The sequence below is a fragment of the Phyllobates terribilis genome, unplaced genomic scaffold, assembly GCF_046119375.1.
Source record: "Phyllobates terribilis strain yellow unplaced genomic scaffold, ASM4611937v1 Scaffold_27__1_contigs__length_16484149, whole genome shotgun sequence".
In the NCBI taxonomy this organism is placed as follows: Eukaryota; Metazoa; Chordata; class Amphibia; order Anura; family Dendrobatidae; genus Phyllobates; species Phyllobates terribilis.
The window spans coordinates 6,370,615-6,390,063 of NW_027362787.1; the positions used below are offsets into that span (position 1 = coordinate 6,370,615).

A 19,449-nucleotide genomic window follows, 5' to 3' on the forward strand; every position below is an offset into this window, starting at 1 on the left:
CTTTTAAACTCACCTGAGCTAACAGGTATGTGCGCTGGTTACTCTGCTGCGCTTAAAATTTCTTTTTTGGTTTGCTACAATGCCTTTTCTGAAACGTTGTCTCCTTCTGCTGGAACACTGACTTCTTTCATTTAATGCCTGCAGACTATAAAAGAGAACCCAACCCAAAAAGTTTGGTTGATTAGTCTGTGGCATTCTGTTAAACTGTTGCTTATGGCGGTCTCTGTGAGCTTCTCAGCGACATTCAGCCAGCCAGGTATCCTGCCTGCAGTAGATGGAATGTGGCAATGGAACGCTGGCTGCGCGTGTCATAATAGGCTCTGAGCCTTTATATACCTGTGCACAGCAGCAGCCACCTTCAGTCTGCTGCTGGACAGCCAGCAGCAGCAGCAGCAGGAGAGGTATGTAATCAGGAGCCCTCCTGCTAAGGGTAGACAGCTGCTCGTTCCACCCCACCCCCCGCCTTAATTGGTTCTCCTCCCTTCCAACGGTGTTGAGGCGGGTGGGAACAGCAGGGGGTGAAGGTGCTGTGTTTAAAGAGGTGGAGTTATGCAGATCTAAAACGCGTGGATTGCAGCAGCAGCAAGCCGAAAAGTGCAGGCATGTAAGGGATCTAGAGGTTGACAACATGTCTTCTTAACGGGAGTCCAGGAGCTCATCTCCACAAATGGACTTTTCAGGATCCTTGGGTGGCTCCGTAGTTTGAAACCAATTCTGGTTATCGCTTCTCGGCCTTTTGGCTAAGATCAAGTGTAGTATCTGTTCTTATCAGTTTAATATCTGATACGTCCCCTATCTGGGGACCATATATTAAATGGATTTTTAGAACAGGGAGATGGAAAAAGAGCTTGCTCTGTCCACTCCACGCATTGACCTGGTATTGCAGTATCTCCAGGACCGGTGCACCCCTTCTTTAATGCAGTTTCTAAAATCAGAAAGAATTGAATTCAATGTTTTTTGTTCATTTTGCTTGTTTGTCGGATTTTGGGATGGACTCTTTGGCTTTGCTTTTCTTCTCCTCATTGGATTTTTCATGTTCAAAGTTGCAGAAGCCAGATTACAAGCTCATTTTGGTTCAACTTCAGCAACTGTGCATTGCATTGCCATGTAATGTGATGCAATGCTATCTTTCTAGCTCTCCCTTTTTACTTCCTTTTGGATAAACAGACATATTAGGCAAGCATTTTGGAGCTTTCACCTAAATAACTACAGGTGGTGAGATAAGCTGCACAATATAATTGACCTTTCAGTATATTGTTGCACACACACCATCTATTTAGCAAATGCCCTTGTTATCAACAGCAGCCTTTTAAACTCACCTGAGCTAACAGGTATGTGCGCTGGTTACTCTGCTGCGCTTAAAATTTCTTTTTTGGTTTGCTACAATGCCTTTTCTGAAACGTTGTCTCCTTCTGCTGGAACACTGACTTCTTTCATTTAATGCCTGCAGACTATAAAAGAGAACCCAACCCAAAAAGTTTGGTTGATTAGTCTGTGGCATTCTGTTAAACTGTTGCTTATGGCGGTCTCTGTAAGCTTCTCAGCGACATTCAGCCAGCCAGGTATCCTGCCTGCAGTAGATGGAATGTGGCAATGGAACGCTGGCTGCGCGTGTCATAATAGGCTCTGAGCCTTTATATACCTGTGCACAGCAGCAGCCACCTTCAGTCTGCTGCTGGACAGCCAGCAGCAGCAGCAGCAGGAGAGGTATGTAATCAGGAGCCCTCCTGCTAAGGGTAGACAGCTGCTCGTTCCACCCCACCCCCCGCCTTAATTGGTTCTCCTCCCTTCCAACGGTGTTGAGGCGGGTGGGAACAGCAGGGGGTGAAGGTGCTGTGTTTAAAGAGGTGGAGTTATGCAGATCTAAAACGCGTGGATTGCAGCAGCAGCAAGCCGAAAAGTGCAGGCATGTAAGGGATCTAGAGGTTGACAACATGTCTTCTTAACGGGAGTCCAGGAGCTCATCTCCACAAATGGACTTTTCAGGATCCTTGGGTGGCTCCGTAGTTTGAAACCAATTCTGGTTATCGCTTCTCGGCCTTTTGGCTAAGATCAAGTGTAGTATCTGTTCTTATCAGTTTAATATCTGATACGTCCCCTATCTGGGGACCATATATTAAATGGATTTTGAGAACAGGGAGATGGAAAAAGAGCTTGCTCTGTCCACTCCACGCATTGACCTGGTATTGCAGTATCTCCAGGACTGGTGCACCCCTTCTTTAATGCAGTTTCTAAAATCAGAAAGAATTGAATTCAATGTTTTTTGTTCATTTTGCTTGTTTGTCGGATTTTGGGATGGACTCTTTGGCTTTGCTTTTCTTCTCCTCATTGGATTTTTCATGTTCAAAGTTGCAGAAGCCAGATTACAAGCTCATTTTGGTTCAACTTCAGCAACTGTGCATTGCATTGCCATGTAATGTGATGCAATGCTATCTTTCTAGCTCTCCCTTTTTACTTCCTTTTGGATAAACAGACATATTAGGCAAGCATTTTGGAGCTTTCACCTAAATAACTACAGGTGGTGAGATAAGCTGCACAATATAATTGACCTTTCAGTATATTGTTGCACACACACCATCTATTTAGCAAATGCCCTTGTTATCAACAGCAGCCTTTTAAACTCACCTGAGCTAACAGGTATGTGCGCTGGTTACTCTGCTGCGCTTAAAATTTCTTTTTTGGTTTGCTACAATGCCTTTTCTGAAACGTCTCCTTCTGCTGGAACACTGACTTCTTTCATTTAATGCCTGCAGACTATAAAAGAGAACCCAACCCAAAAAGTTTGGTTGATTAGTCTGTGGCATTCTGTTAAACTGTTGCTTATGGCGGTCTCTGTGAGCTTCTCAGCGACATTCAGCCAGCCAGGTATCCTGCCTGCAGTAGATGGAATGTGGCAATGGAACGCTGGCTGCGCGTGTCATAATAGGCTCTGAGCCTTTATATACCTGTGCACAGCAGCAGCCACCTTCAGTCTGCTGCTGGACAGCCAGCAGCAGCAGCAGCAGGAGAGGTATGTAATCAGGAGCCCTCCTGCTAAGGGTAGACAGCTGCTCGTTCCACCCCACCCCCCGCCTTAATTGGTTCTCCTCCCTTCCAACGGTGTTGAGGCGGGTGGGAACAGCAGGGGGTGAAGGTGCTGTCTTTAAAGAGGTGGAGTTATGCAGATCTAAAACGCGTGGATTGCAGCAGCAGCAAGCCGAAAAGTGCAGGCATGTAAGGAATCTAGAGGTTGACAACATGTCTTCTTAACGGGAGTCCAGGAGCTCATCTCCACAAATGGACTTTTCAGGATCCTTGGGTGGCTCCGTAGTTTGAAACCAATTCTGGTTATCGCTTCTCGGCCTTTTGGCTAAGATCAAGTGTAGTATCTGTTCTTATCAGTTTAATATCTGATACGTCCCCTATCTGGGGACCATATATTAAATGGATTTTTAGAACAGGGAGATGGAAAAAGAGCTTGCTCTGTCCACTCCACGCATTGACCTGGTATTGCAGTATCTCCAGGACCGGTGCACCCCTTCTTTAATGCAGTTTCTAAAATCAGAAAGAATTGAATTCAATGTTTTTTGTTCATTTTGCTTGTTTGTCGGATTTTGGGATGGACTCTTTGGCTTTGCTTTTCTTCTCCTCATTGGATTTTTCATGTTCAAAGTTGCAGAAGCCAGATTACAAGCTCATTTTGGTTCAACTTCAGCAACTGTGCATTGCATTGCCATGTAATGTGATGCAATGCTATCTTTCTAGCTCTCCCTTTTTACTTCCTTTTGGATAAACAGACATATTAGGCAAGCATTTTGGAGCTTTCACCTAAATAACTACAGGTGGTGAGATAAGCTGCACAATATAATTGACCTTTCAGTATATTGTTGCACACACACCATCTATTTAGCAAATGCCCTTGTTATCAACAGCAGCCTTTTAAACTCACCTGAGCTAACAGGTATGTGCGCTGGTTACTCTGCTGCGCTTAAAATTTCTTTTTTGGTTTGCTACAATGCCTTTTCTGAAACGTTGTCTCCTTCTGCTGGAACACTGACTTCTTTCATTTAATGCCTGCAGACTATAAAAGAGAACCCAACCCAAAAAGTTTGGTTGATTAGTCTGTGGCATTCTGTTAAACTGTTGCTTATGGCGGTCTCTGTGAGCTTCTCAGCGACATTCAGCCAGCCAGGTATCCTGCCTGCAGTAGATGGAATGTGGCAATGGAACGCTGGCTGCGCGTGTCATAATAGGCTCTGAGCCTTTATATACCTGTGCACAGCAGCAGCCACCTTCAGTCTGCTGCTGGACAGCCAGCAGCAGCAGCAGCAGGAGAGGTATGTAATCAGGAGCCCTCCTGCTAAGGGTAGACAGCTGCTCGTTCCACCCCACCCCCCGCCTTAATTGGTTCTCCTCCCTTCCAACGGTGTTGAGGCGGGTGGGAACAGCAGGGGGTGAAGGTGCTGTGTTTAAAGAGGTGGAGTTATGCAGATCTAAAACGCGTGGATTGCAGCAGCAGCAAGCCGAAAAGTGCAGGCATGTAAGGGATCTAGAGGTTGACAACATGTCTTCTTAACGGGAGTCCAGGAGCTCATCTCCACAAATGGACTTTTCAGGATCCTTGGGTGGCTCCGTAGTTTGAAACCAATTCTGGTTATCGCTTCTCGGCCTTTTGGCTAAGATCAAGTGTAGTATCTGTTCTTATCAGTTTAATATCTGATACGTCCCCTATCTGGGGACCATATATTAAATGGATTTTTAGAACAGGGAGATGGAAAAAGAGCTTGCTCTGTCCACTCCACGCATTGACCTGGTATTGCAGTATCTCCAGGACCGGTGCACCCCTTCTTTAATGCAGTTTCTAAAATCAGAAAGAATTGAATTCAATGTTTTTTGTTCATTTTGCTTGTTTGTCGGATTTTGGGATGGACTCTTTGGCTTTGCTTTTCTTCTCCTCATTGGATTTTTCATGTTCAAAGTTGCAGAAGCCAGATTACAAGCTCATTTTGGTTCAACTTCAGCAACTGTGCATTGCATTGCCATGTAATGTGATGCAATGCTATCTTTCTAGCTCTCCCTTTTTACTTCCTTTTGGATAAACAGACATATTAGGCAAGCATTTTGGAGCTTTCACCTAAATAACTACAGGTGGTGAGATAAGCTGCACAATATAATTGACCTTTCAGTATATTGTTGCACACACACCATCTATTTAGCAAATGCCCTTGTTATCAACAGCAGCCTTTTAAACTCACCTGAGCTAACAGGTATGTGCGCTGGTTACTCTGCTGCGCTTAAAATTTCTTTTTTGGTTTGCTACAATGCCTTTTCTGAAACGTTGTCTCCTTCTGCTGGAACACTGACTTCTTTCATTTAATGCCTGCAGACTATAAAAGAGAACCCAGCCCAAAAAGTTTGGTTGATTAGTCTGTGGCATTCTGTTAAACTGTTGCTTATGGCGGTCTCTGTGAGCTTCTCAGCGACATTCAGCCAGCCAGGTATCCTGCCTGCAGTAGATGGAATGTGGCAATGGAACGCTGGCTGCGCGTGTCATAATAGGCTCTGAGCCTTTATATACCTGTGCACAGCAGCAGCCACCTTCAGTCTGCTGCTGGACAGCCAGCAGCAGCAGCAGCAGGAGAGGTATGTAATCAGGAGCCCTCCTGCTAAGGGTAGACAGCTGCTCGTTCCACCCCACCCCCCGCCTTAATTGGTTCTCCTCCCTTCCAACGGTGTTGAGGCGGGTGGGAACAGCAGGGGGTGAAGGTGCTGTGTTTAAAGAGGTGGAGTTATGCAGATCTAAAACGCGTGGATTGCAGCAGCAGCAAGCCGAAAAGTGCAGGCATGTAAGGGATCTAGAGGTTGACAACATGTCTTCTTAACGGGAGTCCAGGAGCTCATCTCCACAAATGGACTTTTCAGGATCCTTGGGTGGCTCCGTAGTTTGAAACCAATTCTGGTTATCGCTTCTCGGCCTTTTGGCTAAGATCAAGTGTAGTATCTGTTCTTATCAGTTTAATATCTGATACGTCCCCTATCTGGGGACCATATATTAAATGGATTTTTAGAACAGGGAGATGGAAAAAGAGCTTGCTCTGTCCACTCCACGCATTGACCTGGTATTGCAGTATCTCCAGGACCGGTGCACCCCTTCTTTAATGCAGTTTCTAAAATCAGAAAGAATTGAATTCAATGTTTTTTGTTCATTTTGCTTGTTTGTCGGATTTTGGGATGGACTCTTTGGCTTTGCTTTTCTTCTCCTCATTGGATTTTTCATGTTCAAAGTTGCAGAAGCCAGATTACAAGCTCATTTTGGTTCAACTTCAGCAACTGTGCATTGCATTGCCATGTAATGTGATGCAATGCTATCTTTCTAGCTCTCCCTTTTTACTTCCTTTTGGATAAACAGACATATTAGGCAAGCATTTTGGAGCTTTCACCTAAATAACTACAGGTGGTGAGATAAGCTGCACAATATAATTGACCTTTCAGTATATTGTTGCACACACACCATCTATTTAGCAAATGCCCTTGTTATCAACAGCAGCCTTTTAAACTCACCTGAGCTAACAGGTATGTGCGCTGGTTACTCTGCTGCGCTTAAAATTTCTTTTTTGGTTTGCTACAATGCCTTTTCTGAAACGTTGTCTCCTTCTGCTGGAACACTGACTTCTTTCATTTAATGCCTGCAGACTATAAAAGAGAACCCAACCCAAAAAGTTTGGTTGATTAGTCTGTGGCATTCTGTTAAACTGTTGCTTATGGCGGTCTCTGTGAGCTTCTCAGCGACATTCAGCCAGCCAGGTATCCTGCCTGCAGTAGATGGAATGTGGCAATGGAACGCTGGCTGCGCGTGTCATAATAGGCTCTGAGCCTTTATATACCTGTGCACAGCAGCAGCCACCTTCAGTCTGCTGATGGACAGCCAGCAGCAGCAGCAGCAGGAGAGGTATGTAATCAGGAGCCCTCCTGCTAAGGGTAGACAGCTGCTCGTTCCACCCCACCCCCCACCTTAATTGGTTCTCCTCCCTTCCAACGGTGTTGAGGCGGGTGGGAACAGCAGGGGGTGAAGGTGCTGTGTTTAAAGAGGTGGAGTTATGCAGATCTAAAACGCGTGGATTGCAGCAGCAGCAAGCCGAAAAGTGCAGGCATGTAAGGGATCTAGAGGTTGACAACATGTCTTCTTAACGGGAGTCCAGGAGCTCATCTCCACAAATGGACTTTTCAGGATCCTTGGGTGGCTCCGTAGTTTGAAACCAATTCTGGTTATCGCTTCTCGGCCTTTTGGCTAAGATCAAGTGTAGTATCTTTCGAAAAGGCGGTTTTGGATGTTGGCCGCCCTAGTAGATTGATACATTATGCACACTGGGGTTTAGGCGCTTGTTAGTACGCCAGGTGGCTAATATAGTCATCTGGTGGAAAGCATGGCCCCCCAGGATCGACGCCATTGGGCCGGGGAAGATCGAAAGCCCGAAGTGTGAAGTGCCCCAGGAGTGGTGACCCTGGGGTGCCTTAACTCACTGGGATTGGGAACCCCACTTGAGTTTATGGCACATTTGCACAAGCACTTCAAATTTTCTTTCTTCGCACACACCCTTATTCCGGGCCTTCTGGCCTTAGGATGGGGAATTTTTCAATTCCCGGTCGAAGGTCCGGGCAGTATTATACTGTGAAACCTTCACTATTTATTTAATTTCTTTGTCACTGTGTGTCCACTTATTCACGTGTGTCACGTCCTACTAGGATTTTGTCGGGATGCGGTTCCCTTACGGGTTCCTCTCTTGGCAGGTCTAGGGGGGGAGTGTGTGGCCATCAGGTTCCGCTCCCCCCTGAACCCCCCTGGCTCTCCTCTTTCGGGAGGAGAGCGTTGTTGGCTCCCCTCTTCCGGGAGGGGAGCACAGTCTTTGGCTCCCAGTGCCTTGCTCGGGTGAGAACTCGGGCAGGTGCTGGGGGTAAGATTGGGTCGCCTCTGGCTTCGGCTGGAGGTGGCTTTTTGTCCCTGTTCCTCGCTGTGGCCTTTTGGCTCGGAGGGACGGGGAATGGTTTGGGGGACCCTTCTCCTTTTGGAGAGGGTTTCAAGAAGACCAGCATCCTAGTGCACTTTTTTTGTGGCACTTGTCACTTTTTTAAGCGCACTCGGGTTTTGTACACGAATTCGGGCTTTCGATAAAAAAAAAAAAAATCTGTTCTTAAAAGAACACAAGAGCTACGATCTACACTTGACGAGAGCGATCGAACTCGGAAGGAGAAGAGCTTCGGAGCCCAGCTGACATCGGAGAAGGAAGGCGGATATCGGTGGGAGGAAGAAGCTCTAAAGAATCCAGAAGAAGACGAAGACTCGGAGAAGAATCGGGCTGTCCTGTGGAATCTTCGAGGAAGAAAATCATCGAGACAAAGACCTTTCGGGGAATTTGTCCAGAACACGACGGGAGAAGAATCTGCATAGCTCCACCCATTCCGGGAAAAGTTCCAGATCCAGCTCCAAGAAGTAACTGCAGGAGGAAAGCCATGGCAAGCGCTGCGAGGAAGGCCGAAAAGAAGAGCCTGGAGCAGGGGACAGCCAGGAGGGCCCAGCCAGGAGCCGATTCTGACCCCAAGGACTCTGCCTCCACGACTGGCCAGCAGAAGGGACCCCAGAAGCCCCGCCACGAAGCTCCAGCCCTGGAGCCATGGATGCGGCAGACGGTGGCCCTGAAGCTGAAGGAAGTGGATGGGAGGGTGCCGGACATGTCCTCGGACGTGTTCTGCCAGAAGATGCTGCTGGATCGAGGCTTCTCCAGGTCGTACACCCTCAGCATCCAGACCTTCTTGACGGGGATCTTCTTCGTCACCTTCGCCACTGTGAACACCTGCAGGAGGTTCTGGGAAATGGTAAGCGCAAAAGGACCAGATAATTCTTTCTCTGCCTTTACAGGTAGCTGCCCTATCCAGAGGGACGAAAGGAGGATCACGGTCTCCATGCGCAACCCGCACACCCCAGGCCAAGACATCTGTACCTTCCTGAGACGCTTCTGTTTGGTTGTGAAGGAACCTTCTCACATCCTGAATGGACTCGGCTTCTGGACAGGTAAGTGGTCGGTGACCGTTAGACTTCACAGGGACCTGGCGTACTCAGACGGACTTCGGCACCTGCCCCCGACATTCTCCCTGGGCAACTCCTACGGCCTCATCTATTACCCGGACATGCCGCGGAACTGCAGGAGATGCGGCAAGAACGGCCACGAGATGAAGGACTGCAAGGAGGATGCCTGCAGGATTTGTCGAGTGACGGGACACAGCTCGAAGGACTGCCCGAAGAAGACGTCCTGCAACCTGTGTGGGCTGGCGGCTCATCTGTACAAGGATTGCCCCAAGCGTGAGAGATCCTGGGCATCGGTGGTTGTGACGACCCCAGCTACGGAGGACAAGGCCCCGATGACCAGGCCTGTGAAGGTCAAGGACGCGACGACCAAGGCCCCAGCGGCCAAGGCCGAGACGACCAAGGCCAAAGCGGTCAAGGAGTCGGTGGCCAAAGCCCCAGCGACGGTCCCAGCAGCTCCGAAGCAGAAGAAAAAGTCAAAGGAGGGTAAGAGTTCTGTCACCCCTCTCTCGATCCCTCCCCCTGCCACCCCCGTCCAATCCCCCCCCACCCCGGCCACCCCTGCTGAGGATTCCACTTCCTCTTCCTCCTTCCCCTACTCCTCAGCAGGTGTCCTTTCCCCTGCCCCGGCAGCCACTCTCCCTCCCCAGACCATGGTAGCGGTGGAATTAACCTTTCCTCCACCCGCCGCTATCTATTCCGAGGAGGATTTTCCCCTTCTTGTCTCCCCAGTTCCAACCCGGGGAAAGAGGAAGGTGGAGGACAGCCCTGCTACTGAATCCTCCAAAAAGAAGATTCTGGATTTCGTAGGCGAAAAGGAGGATACCCTCCCTGAGCCAGAAGAGATGGAGCACATGGTTGAGACCCTGGTGGCCGAGCCAGAAGAGGAGGTACTGGTGGTCGCCGAGATCGAGGCCGCGCTGCTTGACCAGATGGAGGAAGAGGGCCTGCTGGTGATCCCGTCACCAGCAGTCAACACCGACGAGGGACCACCCGACCGGAGTGGTAACTAAGGTGTATTGCCTGCGCTAACTTTTTCTTTTTTCCCTACATGATGGCTAATATTAACTTATTTTCCATTAATGTCAGGAGCATCAAGGACAAGTTCAGACGTCAGACTATTTATGCCTTCCTTACTTCCCAGTTGTGTGATGTTTATATGTTGCAGGAATGTTCCCTTCCCTCCTCTAGGTCCTTCAAACATCTGGCCAGGGAGTGGTCCCACAGTCCATCCTACTGGTCCGGTGGGGGTGACTGCAAGTCTGCGGGGGTCGCAATTCTGATCAGGGGGGGCGCATTCACGCTTGAGTCCGTCCAGGAGCTCATCTGCGGCAGGGCTCTTGTTGTAGATGGCAACTGGGCGGGAGAACCTGTCAGGTTCATCAACGTGTATGCGTCCCCACTGAAGAATGAGCGTTTGGAGCTTTTCCAGACCCTGCGGCTTCAGCTTGCCACCACCAGGACCTTAGTGATGGCCGGGGATTTCAACTGCCCCATCGAGGAGGATGGTCGTAGTTCTGGCACATCTGCCAAGTTGGACATCACGTCCAAGCTGCTCATCGAGATGGTAACCGAGGCCTCTCTTCAGGACGTGGTGGGCTCCATGGGGAGAGGCTCCACGAACTATTCGTGGAGCCGACCCGATGGCTCACTCCGCTCCAGGATTGACTTTGTGTTCACCTCTCGGGCAGTCAGGCAGAGTAGGCACTCGATGGTCTCCTGCTTCTTCTCCGACCACAGAGCCATTCACTTACAAGGTGTCCTCGGCGACGGTTTTCCGTCCGGCCCCGGCTCCTGGAAGCTGAATTGTGCTCTGCTGGCTCAGGATGAAGTCGTGGAGGAGCTGAGAGCAGCCTACGCAATGTGGCAGTCCTACAAGGGTAGCTTCCAAACAGTCTCTGATTGGTGGGAATATGTTAAACTTGAGTTTCGCTGTTTCTTTCAGGCCAAGGGTCGACAACAGGCGTGTGAGAAGAGGAGGGACTTCAGAGGGCTGCAGCGCGAGCTGCGGTCGCTGCAGGACCTTCTTCACTGCGGCTGGGACGTGAGGGAGGAGCTGGAGGAGACCAAGAAGAGCCTGAAAAGGCACTTTGAGGAGGAGTCCAAGCGAATCGTCTTCCGTTCCAAAGTGGAGAATCTGGAGAAGGGTGAGAAATGTAACTCATTCTTTTTCAGGAAACTTCATGCCGGTCACACGCCCCTGAACGAGCTGCGAGACGAGAGCGGAAACATGCGACGTGGGAAGGAGGACGTGATGAGGGTCGTCAGCGACTTCTACAGCGAACTCTACTCCCACAAGACTACCGACCCCGACGCTGCTGATAAGTTCCTGTCAGGTATCACTAACCATCTTGATCCTGCAGGCACGGCAGCCTTGGACAAACCTCTGATGGTGGGCGAATTGCTCTCTGCCGCTAAATCCTTTAGGACCGGCAGGACCCCGGGCAGTGATGGTCTTCCAGCGGAGCTCTATGTAGCGCTGGGAGACCTCATCTGTCCGGACCTGTTGGACCTGTACGAGGAGATGGTGGTGGAGGGTAGAATGCCTCCATCTTTGAGGGAAGGAATGGTCACGATCCTGTACAAGCGGAAGGGAGAGAGGTGCGACCTGAGGAATTGGCGTCCCATCACTCTGCTCAACGTGGACTACAAGATCCTGGCCAAGACGATGGCGACACGACTTAAGACGGTCATCGGACGGATCATCCACCCGGACCAGACCTGCGGCATCCCTGGACGTCGCATCGCAGACAGCCTCGCTCTCGTGCGGGACACGGTCGAGTACATCAAGGTCCGCCGCGCACACGCGGCCCTGGTCTCCTTGGATCAGGAGAAGGCCTTCGACCGGGTTTCCCACGAGTTCATGGGCCGAGCTCTGCACCGGTTAGGTTTGGGTAACATGTTTTGTTCGTATGTCCGTCTGATGTATTTTGATATCCACAGCTCGGTGTTGGTGAACGGCTGGAAGACTGACCCCTTCCCTGTCCTCTCTGGGGTCAGACAAGGCTGCCCTCTATCACCTCTTCTTTTTGTTTGTGTTATAGAACTCTTCGCAGAGGCTATCCGGCAGAATGGAGAGATCAGAGGGATCACCGCACCGGGTCCGGGACGACACGAGGTCAAGTGCTCGCTCTACATGGACGACGTCACCGTCTTCTGCGCTGATCGTGGTTCAGTCGACGCCCTCGTCCAGACGTGTGAGAGGTTCGGTCGGGCTTCAGGGGCCAAAGTCAACTGCAGGAAGTCGGAAGCCATGCTCTTCGGGGATTGGCAGCCGGCCTCCTCTGCCCCCTTCCCCTTCAACATTCAACCGGATTTCCTCAAGGTGCTGGGAGTCTGGTTCAGGAAGGAAGGAGCGGCCCTCAAGTCCTGGCAAGAACGCTTGGCCAAGGTGAAGCAACGGATCGGACTCTGGAGCCTCAGACACCTCACTTGTGAGGGTAAGGCACTCGTCCTGCGTAATGAGGTCCTGCCCGTCTTGCAGTACACGGCGCAGGCCTGGCCCCCACACGTCACTGTGTGCAGGGCCATTACCAAGACAGTGTTTCACTTTGTCTGGGGATCCAAGATGGACAGAGTCAGGCGGGCCGTCATGTACAAGGAGCCTCGCAAGGGTGGGAAGGGCGTTCCAGATATCCCCACCCTCCTGCGATCCTCTTTTGTGTGTGATTGTGTCCGCCGGACTTTGCAAGTCAAGAATGGCTCCGCGGGCAGGTCCATGTCTCACTTCTTCCTGCTTCCTCTTTGGAGGCGACTCGGCTGGGACAAGTGGGACAGCTCCTTCCCCTACAACTGGACGACGCCATGGTTCTACGGAGACGTCGTTCGATTTGTGGGGAAGCATCAACTGGAGGGACTCAAGCCCGACTTGTGGAAGCCCAAAACTATCCACAAGCTAATCAGAGCCAAGGATGACGTGGAGAACATCACAGGACTTCACCAGGACACGCTGGAGACTGTGTGGACAAATGTGTCGTCTGACAGGCTGACCAACGGGCACAAGGACTTGTCGTGGATGGCGATTCAGGGCGGACTGCCCGTCCGGTCATTCATGCATGCCCGGAACCTGTGCAAGACCCGGTACTGCCCAAGGTGCCCCTTCGTGGAGGAAACATCTTTGCACACTTTTTGGGACTGCGGATTTGCACAGCGCCTATTGACTGCACTTGAGGACGACCTGAGGAACTCTGTCCCCAGGGCGAGCCTATCGCACCATTCTGTGCTTTATGGACTATTCCCTGGGGTTCATACCGTCGGAGCCATCCAGGAGGCTTGGCGCCTTATGAACTGCTTCAAGGATGCCGTTTGGGTCGCCAGGAACCGGCTCATCTTGAGGAGGGAGAGGATGTCCATCCAGGACTGCCGCAGGCTGATCCACAGCCTGCTCAGAGACTATTCCATCATGGACGGTCCGGAGGACGAGGATGAGGACTAAACCCCTCCTCCCCCTCTCCCCTTATGTGTCTTGTCTTTCAATAAAGCTTCGGGCCTGTGATTTTCCCCTCCCCATCCCCTTTTTCCCAATCCCTATCCCTTATCACGGTTCGTCGTACTGTATTGATTGACATGCTTTTTCTTTCAGATTGAGTGTTTTGTGTAGCATAGGGGTGCGATGTGTCTAGTTAGTGCGTCGTATCCTCATGCTATGTAAATATGATGTAGAATTCTGTGTGTACTGGGCTGCGGCACTGTACACTGTCTGTTAACTTATTTTTTGTGCTAATAAAAGATATATTCAATCAAAAAATCTGTTCTTATCAGTTTAATATCTGATACGTCCCCTATCTGGGGACCATATATTAAATGGATTTTTAGAACAGGGAGATGGAAAAAGAGCTTGCTCTGTCCACTCCACGCATTGACCTGGTATTGCAGTATCTCCAGGACCGGTGCACCCCTTCTTTAATGCAGTTTCTAAAATCAGAAAGAATTGAATTCAATGTTTTTTGTTCATTTTGCTTGTTTGTCGGATTTTGGGATGGACTCTTTGGCTTTGCTTTTCTTCTCCTCATTGGATTTTTCATGTTCAAAGTTGCAGAAGCCAGATTACAAGCTCATTTTGGTTCAACTTCAGCAACTGTGCATTGCATTGCCATGTAATGTGATGCAATGCTATCTTTCTAGCTCTCCCTTTTTACTTCCTTTTGGATAAACAGACATATTAGGCAAGCATTTTGGAGCTTTCACCTAAATAACTACAGGTGGTGAGATAAGCTGCACAATATAATTGACCTTTCAGTATATTGTTGCACACACACCATCTATTTAGCAAATGCCCTTGTTATCAACAGCAGCCTTTTAAACTCACCTGAGCTAACAGGTATGTGCGCTGGTTACTCTGCTGCGCTTAAAATTTCTTTTTTGGTTTGCTACAATGCCTTTTCTGAAACGTTGTCTCCTTCTGCTGGAACACTGACTTCTTTCATTTAATGCCTGCAGACTATAAAAGAGAACCCAACCCAAAAAGTTTGGTTGATTAGTCTGTGGCATTCTGTTAAACTGTTGCTTATGGCGGTCTCTGTGAGCTTCTCAGCGACATTCAGACAGCCAGGTATCCTGCCTGCAGTAGATGGAATGTGGCAATGGAACGCTGGCTGCGCGTGTCATAATAGGCTCTGAGCCTTTATATACCTGTGCACAGCAGCAGCCACCTTCAGTCTGCTGCTGGACAGCCAGCAGCAGCAGCAGCAGGAGAGGTATGTAATCAGGAGCCCTCCTGCTAAGGGTAGACAGCTGCTCGTTCCACCCCACCCCCCGCCTTAATTGGTTCTCCTCCCTTCCAACGGTGTTGAGGCGGGTGGGAACAGCAGGGGGTGAAGGTGCTGTGTTTAAAGAGGTGGAGTTATGCAGATCTAAAACGCGTGGATTGCAGCAGCAGCAAGCCGAAAAGTGCAGGCATGTAAGGGATCTAGAGGTTGACAACATGTCTTCTTAACGGGAGTCCAGGAGCTCATCTCCACAAATGGACTTTTCAGGATCCTTGGGTGGCTCCGTAGTTTGAAACCAATTCTGGTTATCGCTTCTCGGCCTTTTGGCTAAGATCAAGTGTAGTATCTGTTCTTATCAGTTTAATATCTGATACGTCCCCTATCTGGGGACCATATATTAAATGGATTTTTAGAACAGGGAGATGGAAAAAGAGCTTGCTCTGTCCACTCCACGCATTGACCTGGTATTGCAGTATCTCCAGGACCGGTGCACCCCTTCTTTAATGCAGTTTCTAAAATCAGAAAGAATTGAATTCAATGTTTTTTGTTCATTTTGCTTGTTTGTCGGATTTTGGGATGGACTCTTTGGCTTTGCTTTTCTTCTCCTCATTGGATTTTTCATGTTCAAAGTTGCAGAAGCCAGATTACAAGCTCATTTTGGTTCAACTTCAGCAACTGTGCATTGCATTGCCATGTAATGTGATGCAATGCTATCTTTCTAGCTCTCCCTTTTTACTTCCTTTTGGATAAACAGACATATTAGGCAAGCATTTTGGAGCTTTCACCTAAATAACTACAGGTGGTGAGATAAGCTGCACAATATAATTGACCTTTCAGTATATTGTTGCACACACACCATCTATTTAGCAAATGCCCTTGTTATCAACAGCAGCCTTTTAAACTCACCTGAGCTAACAGGTATGTGCGCTGTTTACTCTGCTGCGCTTAAAATTTCTTTTTTGGTTTGCTACAATGCCTTTTCTGAAACGTTGTCTCCTTCTGCTGGAACACTGACTTCTTTCATTTAATGCCTGCAGACTATAAAAGAGAACCCAACCCAAAAAGTTTGGTTGATTAGTCTGTGGCATTCTGTTAAACTGTTGCTTATGGCGGTCTCTGTGAGCTTCTCAGCGACATTCAGCCAGCCAGGTATCCTGCCTGCAGTAGATGGAATGTGGCAATGGAACGCTGGCTGCGCGTGTCATAATAGGCTCTGAGCCTTTATATACCTGTGCACAGCAGCAGCCACCTTCAGTCTGCTGCTGGACAGCCAGCAGCAGCAGCAGCAGGAGAGGTATGTAATCAGGAGCCCTCCTGCTAAGGGTAGACAGCTGCTCGTTCCACCCCACCCCCCGCCTTAATTGGTTCTCCTCCCTTCCAACGGTGTTGAGGCGGGTGGGAACAGCAGGGGGTGAAGGTGCTGTGTTTAAAGAGGTGGAGTTATGCAGATCTAAAACGCGTGGATTGCAGCAGCAGCAAGCCGAAAAGTGCAGGCATGTAAGGGATCTAGAGGTTGACAACATGTCTTCTTAACGGGAGTCCAGGAGCTCATCTCCACAAATGGACTTTTCAGGATCCTTGGGTGGCTCCGTAGTTTGAAACCAATTCTGGTTATCGCTTCTCGGCCTTTTGGCTAAGATCAAGTGTAGTATCTGTTCTTATCAGTTTAATATCTGATACGTCCCCTATCTGGGGACCATATATTAAATGGATTTTTAGAACAGGGAGATGGAAAAAGAGCTTGCTCTGTCCACTCCACGCATTGACCTGGTATTGCAGTATCTCCAGGACCGGTGCACCCCTTCTTTAATGCAGTTTCTAAAATCAGAAAGAATTGAATTCAATGTTTTTTGTTCATTTTGCTTGTTTGTCGGATTTTGGGATGGACTCTTTGGCTTTGCTTTTCTTCTCCTCATTGGATTTTTCATGTTCAAAGTTGCAGAAGCCAGATTACAAGCTCATTTTGGTTCAACTTCAGCAACTGTGCATTGCATTGCCATGTAATGTGATGCAATGCTATCTTTCTAGCTCTCCCTTTTTACTTCCTTTTGGATAAACAGACATATTAGGCAAGCATTTTGGAGCTTTCACCTAAATAACTACAGGTGGTGAGATAAGCTGCACAATATAATTGACCTTTCAGTATATTGTTGCACACACACCATCTATTTAGCAAATGCCCTTGTTATCAACAGCAGCCTTTTAAACTCACCTGAGCTAACAGGTATGTGCGCTGGTTACTCTGCTGCGCTTAAAATTTCTTTTTTGGTTTGCTACAATGCCTTTTCTGAAATGTTGTCTCCTTCTGCTGGAACACTGACTTCTTTCATTTAATGCCTGCAGACTATAAAAGAGAACCCAACCCAAAAAGTTTGGTTGATTAGTCTGTGGCATTCTGTTAAACTGTTGCTTATGGCGGTCTCTGTGAGCTTCTCAGCGACATTCAGCCAGCCAGGTATCCTGCCTGCAGTAGATGGAATGTGGCAATGGAACGCTGGCTGCGCGTGTCATAATAGGCTCTGAGCCTTTATATACCTGTGCACAGCAGCAGCCACCTTCAGTCTGCTGCTGGACAGCCAGCAGCAGCAGCAGCAGGAGAGGTATGTAATCAGGAGCCCTCCTGCTAAGGGTAGACAGCTGCTCGTTCCACCCCACCCCCCGCCTTAATTGGTTCTCCTCCCTTCCAACGGTGTTGAGGCGGGTGGGAACAGCAGGGGGTGAAGGTGCTGTGTTTAAAGAGGTGGAGTTATGCAGATCTAAAACGCGTGGATTGCAGCAGCAGCAAGCCGAAAAGTGCAGGCATGTAAGGGATCTAGAGGTTGACAACATGTCTTCTTAACGGGAGTCCAGGAGCTCATCTCCACAAATGGACTATTCAGGATCCTTGGGTGGCTCCGTAGTTTGAAACCAATTCTGGTTATCGCTTCTCGGCCTTTTGGCTAAGATCAAGTGTAGTATCTGTTCTTATCAGTTTAATATCTGGTACGTCCCCTATCTGGGGACCATATATTAAATGGATTTTTAGAACAGGGAGATGGAAAAAGAGCTTGCTCTGTCCACTCCACGCATTTACCTGGTATTGCAATATCTCCAGGACCGGTGCACCCCTTCTTTAATGCAGTTTCTAAAATCAGAAAGAATTGAATTCAATGTTTTTTGTTCATTTTGCTTGTTTGTCGGATTTTGGGATGGACTCTTTGGCTTTGCTTTTCTTCTCCTCATTGGATTTTTCATGTTCAAAGTTGCAGAAGCCAGATTACAAGCTCATTTTGGTTCAACTTCAGCAACTGTGCATTGCATTGCCATGTAATGTGATGCAATGCTATCTTTCTAGCTCTCCCTTTTTACTTCCTTTTGGATAAACAGACATATTAGGCAAGCATTTTGGAGCTTTCACCTAAATAACTACAGGTGGTGAGATAAGCTGCACAATATAATTGACCTTTCAGTATATTGTTGCACACACACCATCTATTTAGCAAATGCCCTTGTTATCAACAGCAGCCTTTTAAACTCACCTGAGCTAACAGGTATGTGCGCTGGTTACTCTGCTGCGCTTAAAATTTCTTTTTTGGTTTGCTACAATGCCTTTTCTGAAACGTTGTCTCCTTCTGCTGGAACACTGACTTCTTTCATTTAATGCCTGCAGACTATAAAAGAGAACCCAACCCAAAAAGTTTGGTTGATTAGTCTGTGGCATTCTGTTAAACTGTTGCTTATGGCGGTCTCTGTGAGCTTCTCAGCGACATTCAGCCAGCCAGGTATCCTGCCTGCAGTAGATGGAATGTGGCAATGGAACGCTGGCTGCGCGTGTCATAATAGGCTCTGAGCCTTTATATACCTGTGCACAGCAGCAGCCACCTTCAGTCTGCTGCTGGACAGCCAGCAGCAGCAGCAGCAGGAGAGGTATGTAATCAGGAGCCCTCCTGCTAAGGGTAGACAGCTGCTCGTTCCACCCCACCCCCCGCCTTAATTGGTTCTCCTCCCTTCCAACGGTGTTGAGGCGGGTGGGAACAGCAGGGGGTGAAGGTGCTGTGTTTAAAGAGGTGGAGTTATGCAGATCTAAAACGCGTGGATTGCAGCAGCAGCAAGCCGAAAAGTGCAGGCATGTAAGGGATCTAGAGGTTGACAACATGTCTTCTTAACGGGAGTCCAGGAGCTCATCTCCACAAATGGACTTTTCAGGATCCTTGGGTGGCTCCGTAGTTTGAAACCAATTCTGGTTATCGCTTCTCGGCCTTTTGGCTAAGATCAAGTGTAGTATCTGTTCTTATCAGTTTAATATCTGATACGTCCCCTATCTGGGGACCATATATTAAATGGATTTTTAGAACAGGGAGATGGAAAAAGAGCTTGCTCTGTCCACTCCACGCATTGACCTGGTATTGCAGTATCTCCAGGACCGGTGCACCCCTTCTTTAATGCAGTTTCTAAAATCAGAAAGAATTGAATTCAATGTTTTTTGTTCATTTTGCTTGTTTGTCGGATTTTGGGATGGACTCTTTGGCTTTGCTTTTCTTCTCCTCATTGGATTTTTCATGTTCAAAGTTGCAGAAGCCAGATTACAAGCTCATTTTGGTTCAACTTCAGCAACTGTGCATTGCATTGCCATGTAATGTGATGCAATGCTATCTTTCTAGCTCTCCCTTTTTACTTCCTTTTGGATAAACAGACATATTAGGC

The 19,449-nt window shown here is 48.5% G+C and overlaps 10 non-coding genes and 1 pseudogene across 10 annotated transcripts; all 11 read left to right on the forward strand.

Annotated features, from left to right (window-relative positions):
- Nucleotides 1-720: 720 nt before the first annotated feature.
- Nucleotides 721-911, forward strand: LOC141178543 (U2 spliceosomal RNA). Its single transcript, XR_012254818.1, has one exon. It is a non-coding gene; the product is annotated as a U2 spliceosomal RNA (small nuclear RNA).
- A 1,115-nt stretch (nt 912-2,026) lies between these two features.
- LOC141177550 (U2 spliceosomal RNA) lies at nt 2,027-2,217 on the forward strand. Its single transcript, XR_012254135.1, has one exon. It is a non-coding gene; the product is annotated as a U2 spliceosomal RNA (small nuclear RNA).
- A 1,112-nt stretch (nt 2,218-3,329) lies between these two features.
- Nucleotides 3,330-3,520, forward strand: LOC141178544 (U2 spliceosomal RNA). The gene has a single exon (XR_012254819.1). It is a non-coding gene; the product is annotated as a U2 spliceosomal RNA (small nuclear RNA).
- A 1,115-nt stretch (nt 3,521-4,635) lies between these two features.
- Nucleotides 4,636-4,826, forward strand: LOC141178545 (U2 spliceosomal RNA). Its single transcript, XR_012254820.1, has one exon. It is a non-coding gene; the product is annotated as a U2 spliceosomal RNA (small nuclear RNA).
- A 1,115-nt stretch (nt 4,827-5,941) lies between these two features.
- On the forward strand, nt 5,942-6,132 carry LOC141178546 (U2 spliceosomal RNA). Its single transcript, XR_012254821.1, has one exon. It is a non-coding gene; the product is annotated as a U2 spliceosomal RNA (small nuclear RNA).
- A 1,115-nt stretch (nt 6,133-7,247) lies between these two features.
- On the forward strand, nt 7,248-7,339 carry LOC141178145 (U2 spliceosomal RNA; annotated as a pseudogene).
- Nucleotides 7,340-13,765: 6,426 nt separating this feature from the next.
- LOC141177694 (U2 spliceosomal RNA) lies at nt 13,766-13,958 on the forward strand. Its single transcript, XR_012254265.1, has one exon. It is a non-coding gene; the product is annotated as a U2 spliceosomal RNA (small nuclear RNA).
- Nucleotides 13,959-15,073: 1,115 nt separating this feature from the next.
- On the forward strand, nt 15,074-15,264 carry LOC141178547 (U2 spliceosomal RNA). The gene has a single exon (XR_012254822.1). It is a non-coding gene; the product is annotated as a U2 spliceosomal RNA (small nuclear RNA).
- A 1,115-nt stretch (nt 15,265-16,379) lies between these two features.
- LOC141178549 (U2 spliceosomal RNA) lies at nt 16,380-16,570 on the forward strand. The gene has a single exon (XR_012254824.1). It is a non-coding gene; the product is annotated as a U2 spliceosomal RNA (small nuclear RNA).
- A 1,115-nt stretch (nt 16,571-17,685) lies between these two features.
- On the forward strand, nt 17,686-17,876 carry LOC141177605 (U2 spliceosomal RNA). The gene has a single exon (XR_012254184.1). It is a non-coding gene; the product is annotated as a U2 spliceosomal RNA (small nuclear RNA).
- Nucleotides 17,877-18,991: 1,115 nt separating this feature from the next.
- Nucleotides 18,992-19,182, forward strand: LOC141178550 (U2 spliceosomal RNA). The gene has a single exon (XR_012254825.1). It is a non-coding gene; the product is annotated as a U2 spliceosomal RNA (small nuclear RNA).
- Nucleotides 19,183-19,449: the final 267 nt, after the last annotated feature.